Source organism: Strix aluco, chromosome 17, assembly GCF_031877795.1.
Source record: "Strix aluco isolate bStrAlu1 chromosome 17, bStrAlu1.hap1, whole genome shotgun sequence".
NCBI classification, from domain to species: Eukaryota; Metazoa; Chordata; class Aves; order Strigiformes; family Strigidae; genus Strix; species Strix aluco.
In genome coordinates, this window is record NC_133947.1 from 7,810,483 (window position 1) to 7,824,767 (window position 14,285).

At 41.9% G+C, this 14,285-nt stretch overlaps 1 protein-coding gene across 3 annotated transcripts in view; it reads left to right on the forward strand.

Moving 5' to 3' along the window:
* The first annotated feature begins 10,191 nt into the window (after positions 1-10,191).
* Positions 10,192-14,285, forward strand: part of ZNF217 (zinc finger protein 217) — a 28,624-nt gene continuing 24,530 nt past the window's right edge. Inside the window, exons 1-2 of one of the 3 annotated variants that reach the window (XM_074843059.1) lie at positions 10,944-11,012; positions 11,336-11,543. The gene's annotated coding sequence lies outside the window, so the exon portion shown is untranslated. Of the gene's footprint in view, positions 10,327-10,943; positions 11,013-11,085; positions 11,544-14,285 lie in introns of those variants that run through there. The other 2 variants (XM_074843058.1, XM_074843056.1) reach the window with 2 other exon arrangements.

Here is a 14,285-nt window from a genome sequence, read left to right on the forward strand (position 1 = left end):
ACTCATGTTACCTTTGACCTATTCCTGTTTCTAAGATGCAAGACATGAAAGTCTAAGACATTAACATAGTGCACGACCCTGTCTGAGCTAGCTTCAAAATTTTATATAGTGACAGCTATCTTCAAAAAGTCTTTTTCCTCCCTTGAAAAATGATCAAGTAGAAACAAAGGCTATTCAGATGACAAATATTTCTTACTGAGAATAAATCAATGAAAATATTTACAAAACGAAGTAGTAGGTGAGTATAGTGAGTCTGTTGACTTCATGTAACTGCTTATTATTATATTAAATACAAGGCATACCGTTACTACAAATCCATTATCATTCAGTGTGTGGCTTCTTGTTCAAAGCAGTTAATGCAGTTATGAACCTTTAAAAAGGATTAGTGACTTTCCTGCCTTAGAAAAGAATTCTTTTCCCTTTATTTTACAAATTGCGATTTTATTTTCAAAGCTGAAACAAAGGAAAGGCTGTACTCTGGCAAGGAGACGCACTGCTTAAGGCTGACAGCTGGAGTACTGTATATAGGATGGCAGTTCTTGATTTGTCAGCATGTTGCTAGGGGTAGGGAAACTGAGAGTATAGTAAAATGCCTATTGAGATATTCCTGTATCTCATGGTACATATGCACACTCGCTCTTTCCCTCGTCTATCTATATTCACTGCAACTTCTAAAAAAAAAAAATTTAAAAATCCTCTTGACAGACCCAGAAACACACAACCTGTGTCTCCTTTCTTCTCCTCGCCTTTGTGCACAGGTCTAAAAAGTACCAGAATGAGGAGCAGCACAGAAACCAAGCTTACAAAAAAGTCAGAAAGGAGTCCTAGGATGGAGGAAGAGTGCAGCAAAGCTGCGCCCCGCTCCCGGAGGCATCATGAAAGGAGAAGGGGGGGCAGTCAGCAAGCTGACATGGCCGGGGGCGCTGAAAACTATACGGTCTAGTTACTTCAAAGGCAGTTCTGTATGGGGGTCCACAGCAGCATACAGAAACTTATATCTGCTTGGTGTTGATGCAGGTAGAAAATGCAGAGGGCATGTACTCATAGGGAGTTCTTTCGATTTCTCCTGAGTAAAAGGAAATTAAAATTTGCCCAATTAGCTGTTTCCATGTACAATTATCTGGTTTACATACCTGAATTAAAATAATTACATGCCTAAAGCAGCCATCCAGCTTCATCTGCAATACTCCATCAAGTTCCTAATTTCTCTTGAAAACCCACCTTTGATGACGAATGTCTAAAACCCTTTCGGTCTCAAACGCAGCAGAATAGATTAAGGAGATTTTCTTACTGTATAAAATGATCATGTTCACTATTACCTTTCAATATTTGCTAAAGGTACTGATCTAAATCTACATATACAACACCAGAGGACACAGCATTACCAGTTTATACATTTTTCTAAACTTCTGTGTGTTGCGTTAAAGGCTTTAATTCACCACGCAGCCTGATAAAGATAAAACGTCTAAAACAAACTGGTCTGTGCTGTTCCTGCAGCTGAAGCAGGAAGTCTGCAGCAGGAAGCATTTTTTCACTCTCATGGTTTATAGTGTCACCAGAAGGCCTTGATAAAGCTATGGTTGCATCTGTTGGGCAAGGATTTTGTCAGCACCAAAAGCTGTTATTAGGAGACCTGGGAGAGAGGTCTGCATCTCGACAATATTAATAGCTAGCTATTGCAGTATACTTAGACAAACATTCCTTTTTTCCTGTAAGTGTGCATGTACTTGTACATGTACTATATATAGTCTATACTGAATGTCCTGCTTTCTTAATCACAGAAATAAGCTGTCTTCTCTCAAACTGTTAATAGAAACTTCATTATTATAAAACTATAATATCCTGTAACTTTCATATTAAAAAAGTCCCATATAAAAATTTTCCCCTAATTTCATCTGTGGTGACACCATCTCGAATGAATAAACTGAAAGGGGTTTAGATTTCAATTCTACTTGTCATTTCACTTCTGATGGTTTAGTTTTTGCATTTGCTTCCACGGAACAAGTCACCTTCCTCTTTGTCTAATGTCAGTAGTTTAAGCTTAAAATGTCCTCAGTTGCATGTGTTACTGTGAGGCTTTGAAAGCAGGTTTTTTAACTGTAGAAAAATTTAGTTATTTCTTTTTAAAAAGCCATCTCAAAAACTTTGATATGAAGTAATAGCTAATTTCTTTTGAGGAAAAAAAAAAGTCATACAGGAAATAACGTAACAATGGCAAAAATGAAGCAAAATCTGATGATTTACTTTGAATAATATCCTGACACAAACAGACCATGGGGAAGATATTACTGTCTCCCATATACAATACTTCCATTGTATCAAAACACCAATGTCAAATTTTGAATTTCCACATGTGAGTGGAAACCCTGCTTGCTGATGGGCAGACTTCAGGGGGCTGTCGTGTCCATGCAACAGCCTGCCTGTCACCGCAGGATTCGGCCTCACAGTACAGTAGGTTTTAAAATCAAAACTCCTCTTAAGCATGCTAAAACGCTGCGGTGAAGTCACAGCTGCTGGAAATTACTGTAGCTCCATTAAAGGCAATAGTGTGATAGTGATATGCACCAGCTGAAGCCCTGCTCTGAGCAGCCCCTTGCTGGCACCATCAGCAGCCCCAGCCCCCTCACCCAACTGCATCCCAGCAGTGAATGAAGACTGGTAGGGAGGGCGCATACATTTTAATTTGGCAGGTTTTCTGATATTGGTTGGCTCTTGAGGGTTGTCTGTATCTGAGCCGGAGTACTGGCAACGTATTGACAAAACTTCCCTTGTGGGATTGTTTGGGAAATTTTGGCGCAAGTCAGCGTGGCAGGAGTTGTGGAAGCTGTGCAAAGCGGCTGTGCTTTGGGCTTCATTTTGAAAGTTACTTGAAGGCTTTTTAGATCTGGGAAGTGTGGGTTTTTCTGTTCCCCCTCCCCTTTAACCCAGAGCATAGATGGCAAATGTTCATCACCTGTTTATCAGAGCACCGACTGCGTCCTCTCGCACAGTTGCAAGAACGTTACTTTTGCAAGAAGAGGAAAGCAGAAAAATGTAAATCAAATAAACATAACAAATGTAAGGACAGGGATCAGGTTACTAGTCAGTTGTGAAAGGGAAAAAAAAGCTAATGTGTTTTGAAGTAAAATGATATCTTCTTATGGTGTCGGAACAATAATTCTCAAAATGGGGAAGCACATTCACTGTGTGTGCAAGAACATGTGAGGCAACTCCCTCGCTCAGATCAAGGAATACTTGTTCTCATTAGCTAGCATTAGAAACCAGTGAGATCTGGCAACACACCATGCCTTTGTCAACTGTCATGCTAATACCTCATTTTAAACAATTGCTTGTCTTTTTTTTATAACCTTTCAAATGCACATTTTTGTCATACCAGCTCTACGGCATTCACAACATTAAGAAGCCTCAGATTTTTCTTCCTGAATTTCTGATACAAGGAGGAAGTGTTGATGAAGGTACAATAGGAAGAAACAAATAATGATAACAAAGAGCCAAGCTCAGGGAATTCTTTCGATTATCAGATTAGGAAGAAGAAAAAACGTTGCAACCCTCCCAGAATGGTAATACCACTTCAGGATTGATCAATATTAACTTTCTATTTATAGAGCACCTTTCATTCTGAGGCTGTGCGGTGTTTATAAATTAATAAACACATGTGCAAGAATCCCATCATCCATTATTAATATCAGCACTTTCAGTTTATGAGAGACAATTATTATTTTTAACACCATTCAAGTTTTGGAAAGAATCACAAAATTACTTTTTGTATCCTATTCTCTGTGCTCTGCAGTTCAGGCATTGAAGTGCTGTAGTCGCACTACAGCTTGAGTGGGAGGACATACTCTAAGGTAAATACTTTTGCAAAAGTATGTCTCAAAAAATGAACTGAACTCACCACACTGTTCCTAGGGATTACACCTGACAAAGTCTGGGGTAGTCTTACATAAAAACCTTTACAAAATGAATACTTCCTTAACTCTGAATTATATGCATAGATGCCTTCAGTCTCTCTGCTATCTTAAGGCAGATAATTTTCTTTCCCTTACCACGGTCCGTTCTTAGGGATCTGCCTCCACATCACAATTACAAGCAGCAGTAACTGCCACCCTTTAAGGCAGCTTTGATCTTTGAATGCACTTGGAATACGCCATAGAAAGTAAAGGAATTAATCTACAGATGCCTTCTTCAGTCTGGGAACATCCTGTGAAATTCTGAGAGGCTATTTCCATTATTTTGATGAAACAACCCATCGCAAATATTGGTGTGCCTGAAATTTTGATTCAATTTGTTTAAGATCAAAACAAAGAGGAGGCAAACTTCTCTAATGGAAGACAAAATGGAAAATGACCCACAAAAGGAGAAGTGGGGAAAAAGGTGACATTTGAATTACACCTACAGCACAGCACAAGTGTCAGAATTGAAATGTGGCTGTAAAACTCTTTTATTTTACAGACGTGAGCTCTTTAAGATCTTGGATTTTTAGTGTAGATAATTTATTTTTAACAAGCGTGAACAGAGCTCACTAACGGAGTGAGGGAAGTTGTATTAACAAATACAGACTTTAAGCCTGTCATCATATCAAAACAATGCATTTAGGCTTCAATTTTAGAACCAGTTCAGGGTACACCTACCTCTTTATGTGTGAGTTGTCAGCTCAGGGTTGGGCATTTAATATTAGACTTTTTTTTTAATTGAAGAATGGTGCCAGGTGCTAATTAGCATGGGTGAATATGCTCTTATTTTGCCATATCCAAGCAATGGAAAGAAGAAGTTTATAGACTGAGAGTGAGAAGACTGGAAGCTCAAACTAATCAAGGAAGGGAGAGGATTAACAGCCAGTCTCTAGATCCGACTCTTGATATTCAGAGTAAAGGCCATGTGATACCAGGAAGGACAATTTGGAAAGTTACAACAAAAGTTTAGGGCCTCTGGTGCTGATAACTAAGCCATTCTGGGCAGAGGGTATGACTTCATTATCTTCAGTTTGTTTATCTTCTCAAGCAGCCTTTTTTACATCATTTATATTTCACCAATGTATTTGTCTTCTTTCACTGCACAGCACAAATGTATGCATGCTTGAAGTTTGTTTCTGTTTTCAGTCCTGAGGAAGGGCTTGCGTGCCTGAAAGCTCTTCTCTCTCTTCCAACTACATCTAATAAAAGATATTACTTCTTCATGCAAACGTTTATTCTCTGTCACCACGGTAGAAACAATGCTGCTGTTATTGCTATTGTTATATACCCTATCAAGCAACTAACATGTGCTTGAATAAAACAGTAAGATCCCACAAATCTTTCACCCCATGAGTTAAGAAAAGAGAACATACACATCATGGTGTGCTGTCATCTCGAAAAGGATCCATTTGCAGAACAAAGTACAGGAACAAAACTGTAGGTTGAGCAAAATGAGCTTCAAGAAAGTCATATATTTTATTTGAGAAATCTACATGCTATTGAACAAGCTTCTGTTTACACGTCTTTTCCTACCCTAGGAAGGGTGTACTAAGTAAAAAGAAAAGACATGTCATGCTTCAAGTCTGTTAAAGTTCCTACGCAGCGAAAACAAAACAAAATCAAGGTCAAATAGAAAAATCTTTAATAGTTGTACTGTCAGCGTGCCTTGCAGGATTTTAAACCTATGAGTTTATACAGACAGGATGTATAAAACAGTGAAAGAAAAACCCTGCAATTTCTTTCTCATTATAAAAATAAACTGTTCTATGTTAAATGTGCTGCTTAGAAAGTAACTAAACCTTCAAATTTTAGCTGAGCATAAAAATACCTACGGATGCATTTTTAAAGAATGCAGCACTTTGGTCTAGAATGGGGGGAAAGGGAGGGGGGAAGAGCTGCTGTTGATGAGAGGGAGGCTGGTAACTGAATATGGGTTGAGGAGATAGTTACTAATGCAACAGCCAGGCGCATTCTTGGGGGGGAGGGCGCGGGGAGCCTTCTGCATGGTTACTGCACAAAGTCGCTTCGTGGATTATCTGATGTTGCAAGAACCTGATTGCTTGCAGCTTTCTCATCACCGTCTCATCTGTGTCTTCATTTAGTAAATCTAATCATGTGAGCATGTTAGTCAAATCTGAGACCGTGTCTAACTACCAGAGTGCCTCTGCAGCAGGCGTTTCCTGTAAACATACTACTGCCTGTGCTTCTGCAGAGGCAAAAACAGGAGAACCATCTGACACGATGGGATTTTCTTTTACTCGTTGCTGAAATAATGCTGAAATAAGTAATTTGTGCAAAGGGGAAATTCAAAAAACAAGCCACAAAACACTGATAAAGACTTCTCATAAGAGATTCTGTCTGTTTTCTAGTCTCAGTCTCATCTGAACATCACACAAACAATTCATGAACAATGTTGTAAGCAAAGAAGGAAAATTACCCTGATTTTACAAATAGAAATTGTTGTGCAGAAATGAAAACTGTAGAATTTTATATTCCAACTCATGGCCCAGATACCCAAAATAACTTTAAAAAGGACTTCTAAAATTTGTTCTCTAACTTTGAGCCATTAGGTTACACTGTGATCATGGTTTCAAGCTTATCTCCTTAAAAGCTAAAACACTGCGTATTTACTTTATTTATCTATTCATGCCAGCGAACGGAGAATTTCATGTAATGACTTGACTGCTAGAGCAGGGGCTTAAAAATAAAACCTGCCAAATTTTGTGAGCCCTGTGAGAAGACTTGCCCAAGATCACGCAGGAAGTCTGTGGCAGAGCTGGGACTGAGCCCAGATCCCCTAAATCCCATTTGTGCCTCAACCACACGACGGGCCAGATTTAATAGCTGCCTAAATATGAATCTAAAATGAGAGAGTGCCTGTGCAAAAGAATGAAACTTGGCTGATCTCCGGCTGCCAGGTATAGATGGGGTATTTTGCTACTCAGGTCAGTTGTTTGAGACAAACATCCACAGTAACCCTTGAAAGACTTTAAATTTAGGTAAAGGCTTCCTGTTGCCTGATCAGCTCTGTTTTCATTCTCTCTGACAGCTAGGGTTTTCTTGTGTGCACTATGCAGAAGAGCAGGACTTGAGCCAGTTCACAAGACTTTTAGTATGGATTTTTACATAATGTAAATGTACAAAATGTAATTTAAAAGAACTTATAAATTTAAGTACATTAGGAGTTTGGGGACTGAAGCTAAACTTTTCAGCTTTCAGCAATGTTATTTTATTTTTTTTCTGTTGTTATGGAGGAGATTATCACAATTTTGGGCATGCTGCCTGGTTCCAAAGTCTAGTTTGGGGCTAGGTTTAATATTGCAAGACTGTGTAGTAACATATAGTACAGAACAGTAAACACAGGTCTGTCAGTCTTTCCTGTGTATTTGCTGCAGAAGTTTTTACTTCATACATAATACATGGATTGCTGAAGCTTCTCCAGAAAGGCAGCAAATGTCCTCAACACAAGGCAAAACAGAGGGAGAAGAAAATATAAGATTTATTTTTACAAGTTGGCCCTTGCCTCATATCAAACATTTCCAGCACCATGAGCATAAATCACGGAGGTCATTGTGGCTAATCTGTAAAAATAAATTGGATGTTTTCATTTCAGTCATGTAATGTGATATTATACGATGCATTTTCAGAAAAAAGGAAACAAGAAGAAAAGTTTTAAGATATTCTGAGCTCTCATTTTTTCCTGAAAGTCTTTTTATTTTCTTATGTTTTCCACAGAGGTACCATATCTCAGTGGATAAAAACCATACAGCTTCTATGTTCTCTGTTAAATCATGTTTACAGTCGTCCAGAGTCCTGGCTCCAGTGAAACGCCCCTTATAATCAAGAAGGTCAGTATATTTCACCTGAAAAAGTACAATCTTTAAAAGGGGGTAAAAAATGAAAGCAGGGGGGAAAGTAATGGGTTTTGGTATGTCATAAGAACAAGAAATATTGCAAAACCTGACTCTGCGAGTCTTTCAGGAGACATAGTTAAGAGCAAAAGCACAAGTCCAATATTTTTCAAAGTTTTTGGGCCCTGAAGTTGTAACTTTTCGATATAAGGGCTGTCAAAATGCTAAAATCAGAAGACAATAAAAACCCTAATTTTTTAACAGTCATGATTTTTAAGAGAGTCATGTGAGTCAGGACATTGGGTGTAGCAAAACTGGTAACTCCCACACCCATTTCCAGCTAAATTCTACTTTGTTCTTCTTGCCATGCTGGCATTTGTAGATAATCAATGCTTAAACCTACATAGCAAGTCCCACTGAAGTGTACTGGCTTACTCCTAAGCTTAAACTTAGGAGTGTTTGTGGGATCAGGTTTGGTCACGTAGTACAAATCAGTGTGCAGCAAGTTACAAAGAAATGTGAAGCTCTTGCAATGTAGTGGAGTATTTTGCATGCATGTATAAACACTTCGGTTGGATACATCACACCGCAAAAAAAATCACACTTAACAACTGAAATTGCTCATTGTGCAGCAAGCCCTATATCAGTTTCCTCCTGTATCAATTCAAAACTCTCAGACCATTCAGAATAGTGGGAGGACCAAGACCCAACGCCTGAAAACCTGTAAAGAAAGCAAACTTAAGGCAAAACCCCGTGGTCTTGGTTCACACAGCTGATTCACACAGAGGGTTTTTTTTTAACTTTCAGGAATTCCGCTAGTGAGGGTGCACTGTATGACTTGTTGAAGGGCCACGTCTTAAACATACGTATTTTAAAAGTCTGAGCTTATCATTTTTGACCTTCTTTCCATGAAAAGAATTCTGTTTCAAGTTAGTGTGAGGCAAGATTCAAATTTGCCAATAAAGATATTTCATCTTCCAGAATTACCTGGTGGGTAAGTATATGACCACATTCTGTAATGTTTTTGATTAATCTTTATTTGCCATATAAATGACCTAAATTTCAACCTGAGTTGTGTTGCTCATTTTAGACTGGGAGAACATTTTGAGAACACTTTAAAAAACACATAAAAAACCCCCCACATCATTTTAGTTGCAATTATTTTAGATATGTCCTCCATTCAGGGCAGGATGATTTTTATATTGAAGCAAATAAGCCCCTGGGTGTGATCTAAACCTACTGATGTAAACTAAACTGACTTTAACAGGTCTCAGTGTGTCTTTGGGGGAAAAACAAGAGGAAAGAGCACATGGAAACTCACCTCTTTCTTATCCCATTTACTTGAAGAAGGTGCTAACCTCAGAGTCTAGCGGAGATTAAGCACTTTGCTAGAAGTATTACAGACTGCATTTAACTCCTAAAAAGCTCCTCAGTTCCAAGTGGAATACTTGAAAAAATATTTTAAGTCTTTGTCTGCTGCATTTAATTCCCCTCTAGCGTCCGTACCGCTGAAGAAGTAACGCTATGCCAGACAGAACAGCTGAGCGCTTACGACTGTCAAAAGAAGTGCAAAATATGAGAATCCTTGGCCTTTTCTGGGGAACTTCTATAGCAAATTGCCGTGTTTCCATGCTGATCCCCCTCCTGGTGCGGCAGCACCTCCCGAGCCCAACTGCTCGGCAGAGGCCAGAGGTCACCGGGGCTCCCCGCAGGCGGACAGCGACGGTTCGGGCATTTCACCCCTCAACGATCCACCAAAGGAAACCGATGGACAATACTTAGGAGGCGCATTGGTTTTATTTACATTTGCAAAGACGAGGCCATAGGAGCAGCCCAGACCGATCCGGCCCGTAATGGCCCCTGCCGGGTGTGCGCAGGGGTGATACAAGGCTTTCGATAACCTTCCTCCGCTGCGTTTTGTTATTCACGGAGATAACCATCGCCCCATCTCCCTGAATCACAAAGGCGGCCGGGCCCCGGGCCCCGACCCGCCGTTACCGGGCTGCACACCGCCGCCCACTCCCGCGCTCCCCCGTCACGCCGCGGCGACACAAAGGGAACGCTCGCCGCCGCGCTCTCGCCACCGCCCGGCAGCGCCCCGGCCTCGCCGCTCCGAGGCGCTTCGCAGACCCGGTGGCGGCGGCGGCAGCAGAGGCCGCCCCGCGCGCACACACGTTCGTTATTTAACGCCCGGGCCGGGCCCGGCCGCCCCTGCGGCCCCGCCGCCTCACGCGCCGCCCGCCCCGCGCGAGGGGGGCGGGGCTTGTGCCGCTGGGGGGGGCGTGGCCTGCGCCTCTGTAGGGCGTGGCCTGCGTTGCCGGGGCGTGGCCTGTTGGGAGGTGTGGCCCAACGCTCGGGCTGCCCGAGCAACAGCTGCCGCGGGAGCGGTTTACAAACACAGTGCCCCGAGCGCCAGCGCCGCCGAGTCCGGGCTCCGGCGGCACCGCGGGCGGCCGCCCCCGCTCCCCTCCTCCCTCTGCCCCCGCCTCAGGATGCCGGCCGGGGAGGCGGCCCAGGCACAGGTGAGGGAGGGCTGGGGGTCAACTTCCCTCCTCCTCCTCCTCCTCCTCCTCCTCCTTCTTACAGGGGGCACCTGAGGGAGGCGCAGCCCCTTCCCCTCGGGGCGGTCTCTGCTGTGAGGGGCTGGTTGTGTGTCTGACCGCGGGGGGGTGGGGGGCAGCTGCCTTCCGGGACGTTTCAAGGGGATCTGGGGGGACACAGCCCCCTTGTGAGGAGGGGGGGGGTTAAGCACTCCCCCCCCCCCCCCCCCCCACCTCCGCAGAGCAGGGCCGCCCATCCCCGTGCTGTCCCGGCGCCTGGGGGGCTGGCGAGGCGCACTGACCGCCCCTCGGGGAGAGGAGGAGGAAGGGCAGGTGTGTGGGGGGACGCGGCTCCCGGGGGGGGAGGAGGAAGATCCGGGGAGGGGGCCAGGTGTGTGACGCCAGCGCCCCCCCCCCCCCCCCCCCCCCCCCCCCCCCGCGCGGCGGAGCAGCAGCAGGTACCGAGCCCCTCCCGCCCCCCCCCCCCCCCCCCCGGGGCCGGCCGGCCCGCAGCGCCCGCGGGCGGGCAGGGGAGCGAGAGGCAGCGGAGGGAGAGGAGCCGGAGCCCTTCCCTCCCTCGCTCCCTCCCACCCGCAAACTTCTCGCTGTCCCCGATTTCCTTCTCCTGCCCGGGATCGCCTCCCCCTCCCCGGCTTCCCCCCGCGCAAGTAGGTGTCTCAAACTCCCATTGTATACCTGGGTATTTGCTTTTAAATACTCGAGGCGTCGCGCCTGGGTTTTGGGGGTGCTTTTCTGCCGGGTGGGGGGGTGGAGCGGGAAGAGACTATTTCTTTGTGAGTCAAAGATGTTCCTGGAAGAAGGATTTGTAGTAAGTGGCTCATGGGGCGGAGGGGGGGTGGTGTTAATGAAAAGTTTATTGATCCGTTTTGCCAGTTTTTGTTTCGTTTACCTTTGTCTTCTAAGGACTAAACCCTTCCTGATAATTTCTTTGGCATCGTGTTTCTCCTTTTTTTTTTTTTTTTTTGTTAAGGGGAATAGGAAGTTTAGAAAATAAATAAATAAGCCTCAACTGACTTCTCAAGCAACAAAAGACGTTGCCAAGCGAGGACAATAAAATTCTAGAATATCTAGAGATTGGATTTCATTCCTGTTCCCTGATACCCACTGGACCTTCTGTTTCTGGATGTGGGGGTTCTTTTTGTTTGTTTCCCACACAGAAAACCTGCAGCCAAAGTAAGGTCTGTATGTACTCTAATGAGCCATCCCATAAAATGTGCTGTGTGACTCCCAGTAAGTATTTGAATTGAAGTGTAATAGTTTTGAAGTGGTGGTGAACAAAAATCTTTATGTTGGGTTATTGATCTGCTGCTGAAAGGCGTTTGAATTTCAAAAGGGTTTAGTTTAGGGGTTTTGTGTGTTTAAAGGTTTTTTAAGGCAACATTTTTTTTTTCATTTCTGAAATGACCTTGAGAGCTTTAAAACTACATCAGTTTCTACCAGTGGGTTTGAGGGGGAGGCAGTAGCAGAAGGATCTAGTGAAAATCGAAAATAGAAATAGGAACTGAAGTAGATGCAGTGAAATATTTTCTTATAGAAGTATGTGAAAAGGGAAGTTTTTGTAAGAATGTGTGAAAAAGAAGAGAGGGAAATAACGCAGTTTCAGATGCAAGGAGAGAGAGGGAGCATATCATTCTTCACATTTTATTAGGCCCTGAAATGCAGGAGTGATATGATCTGGAAGACACAGAAATAAAACGCCTAACTACAAGTTGAATAGCAGGCATTGACTTGCTGACCAATGCTTACATGCTTGTTGGTTGGTGGGGGCTGGTTTTGTGTCTGCAAAGGTATCAGAGCACAGTGCTATGACAATAGCTTGCAAATGCTTTAACGCCATGTTTTATTGCTCTTAGGAGCTCTTATTAACTGTAGGTTTGGGAATACGACTAATACTTTAATTTGTGATGTCCACACTAAGGTTTAAGAGTTTCCTTGGATAATATAAAAGGACAGTTTCAAATAAGTAGGATAAACTGCATTCTTTGCCAGAGGGGGAGGGAAGAGGGAAAGGGTGGAGGAGGTATTTTTTTTCTTCCCCTTTACTAGTTCTGTAACTAAGTCAATATTTTAAGATCTGTAGCAGGAATGTGCTTTGTGATCACTAATCTTTCTGTAACATATTTTTTTAATGAGCAGTATTGTAATTCTGTGCAAAATATTTGGATTTTGTATCTCACAGCTCGTTCTTGAAATCAGTATGAGTTTTCAAGTTTTGTCTTTTGAGTTTTTAGGATGATGAATATGAAAAACAAATAACTTCAGAAACATGGTTATTACAGTGATTATTGATTGGCTTGGCCTACGGCCAAGCAACTCTTCTGCATGCACCAGAGTTGCTGATTTCAATTCTATAGATTCTTTTTCATATGTTAGCCTTTTTGAATCGTGAAGCAGTATATATAGCTATTTAAGAACAGTAGATCAGTTTTTAGTTAAGGTTGTTCAATTATGTCTTCATCGCTTTGGAGTTGGTTGAATGACTTGACATGAGATTAAGCACAACAAAAGAAAAGGCAGGGGAACAACAGCTGCCTTCCAGTACAGAGCACTAGTATTCTGAGCAGTTAAGCATTTTACCTTTTAGTATTACGTGGTGTCAGGTTTAAACGTTAATATTTATATTCCTGTTTACAAGAACCTTAGGCATTCTGATAAAGCATCAGACACTCAAATCCTGGATATTCGTGTTTTGGGGTTGTTTGTCTCTTGCATTTTTAAGAAAATTATCTTAAGATCTGATACTGAGGAGTGAATTGATCTCATTAACTTTTAAGACAAAAGTAGCAAACAGTCACCACTAGTTTGTACTTGTTTAGTTACTGTGTGGTAAGAACTTTAAGGTGTGTCCTTAATGGCAACTGACGATTCTTGCTGCGAAGCCTTGTTTATTTTAGGTAGATGTTTTATACAGAATTTCCAGTGGGACAAATTACTACACTGACTGCACTTATTCTTTCTGAAGACTGGCTGTAAGCATAAGAGAATAATTTTGCCATGCTGCAATCAGTATGTATTTTAAAATTAAGGCCATTAAGTTTTGCTGTGTATTTTGAGGCTTTTCCTACTTCCTTTGTTTAAACATTCTTAAACAGTGCATATCATATATGAATTTAAAACATTCATATGGCACTATTGGGGCCGAATTTAAATTTAAAATGAATACCTACGTCCTTGTTGATCAAAATAGAAAAGGCATTTCTTTAAATAAGTGGATGTTTTCTGGTTTTGAATGTGGTAAGAAGGCTATATTTGTATCTTGTAAACAAAGTTTCATATTAAGTAGTCTTTAGAGAATGGCTTCCAGGCTTTGGATTAGAGGATTATTTTTTCTTTTTTCCCTTCATTTTAAGTGAATAATGTGTTTTGGTTTTGCTTTGTTTTGGTAGGGGTGGGGAGAGCAAGATTTAGGGTAGGGGCTAGAAGGAGGAAGATAATAAACTTTAGCACCTTTTTCAGACTGTCTTACACAAAAGGTTACTTCATTTTGGTTTCTCCTTTCATTAGATCACACTCAAAAAAATTCCTTTTTGAGCACTTATTGCTAATCTTCAGAATCTATCTTCTCCTTACTACTATATTTTCATTTAGAACTATGTTGATAGATTAATATCATATTTTATATGAACAAAGTGCTAAGTTATTACTGTGATCATGGGGAAATAACTTTAAAAAGGAACTGTGGGTTTCACTTAGACTTTCAAAACAGTGATTACAATAAACTTTTAGTTACAAAAATCTGAGAGTTTGTAATTAAGAAGCTCTGGGGAAATGTTAAGTAAATTTTAACTTCCCTTTGTTCTTTGGGACTTTTTGTTGTCCCAACTCTAACCTGAATCTTGATTTGGAATGCATTGTCCTAGTAAAAGATTCCATACTCTCTATATGTAAATACACTCCCTCTTTCCTGTGTTATGAAATGC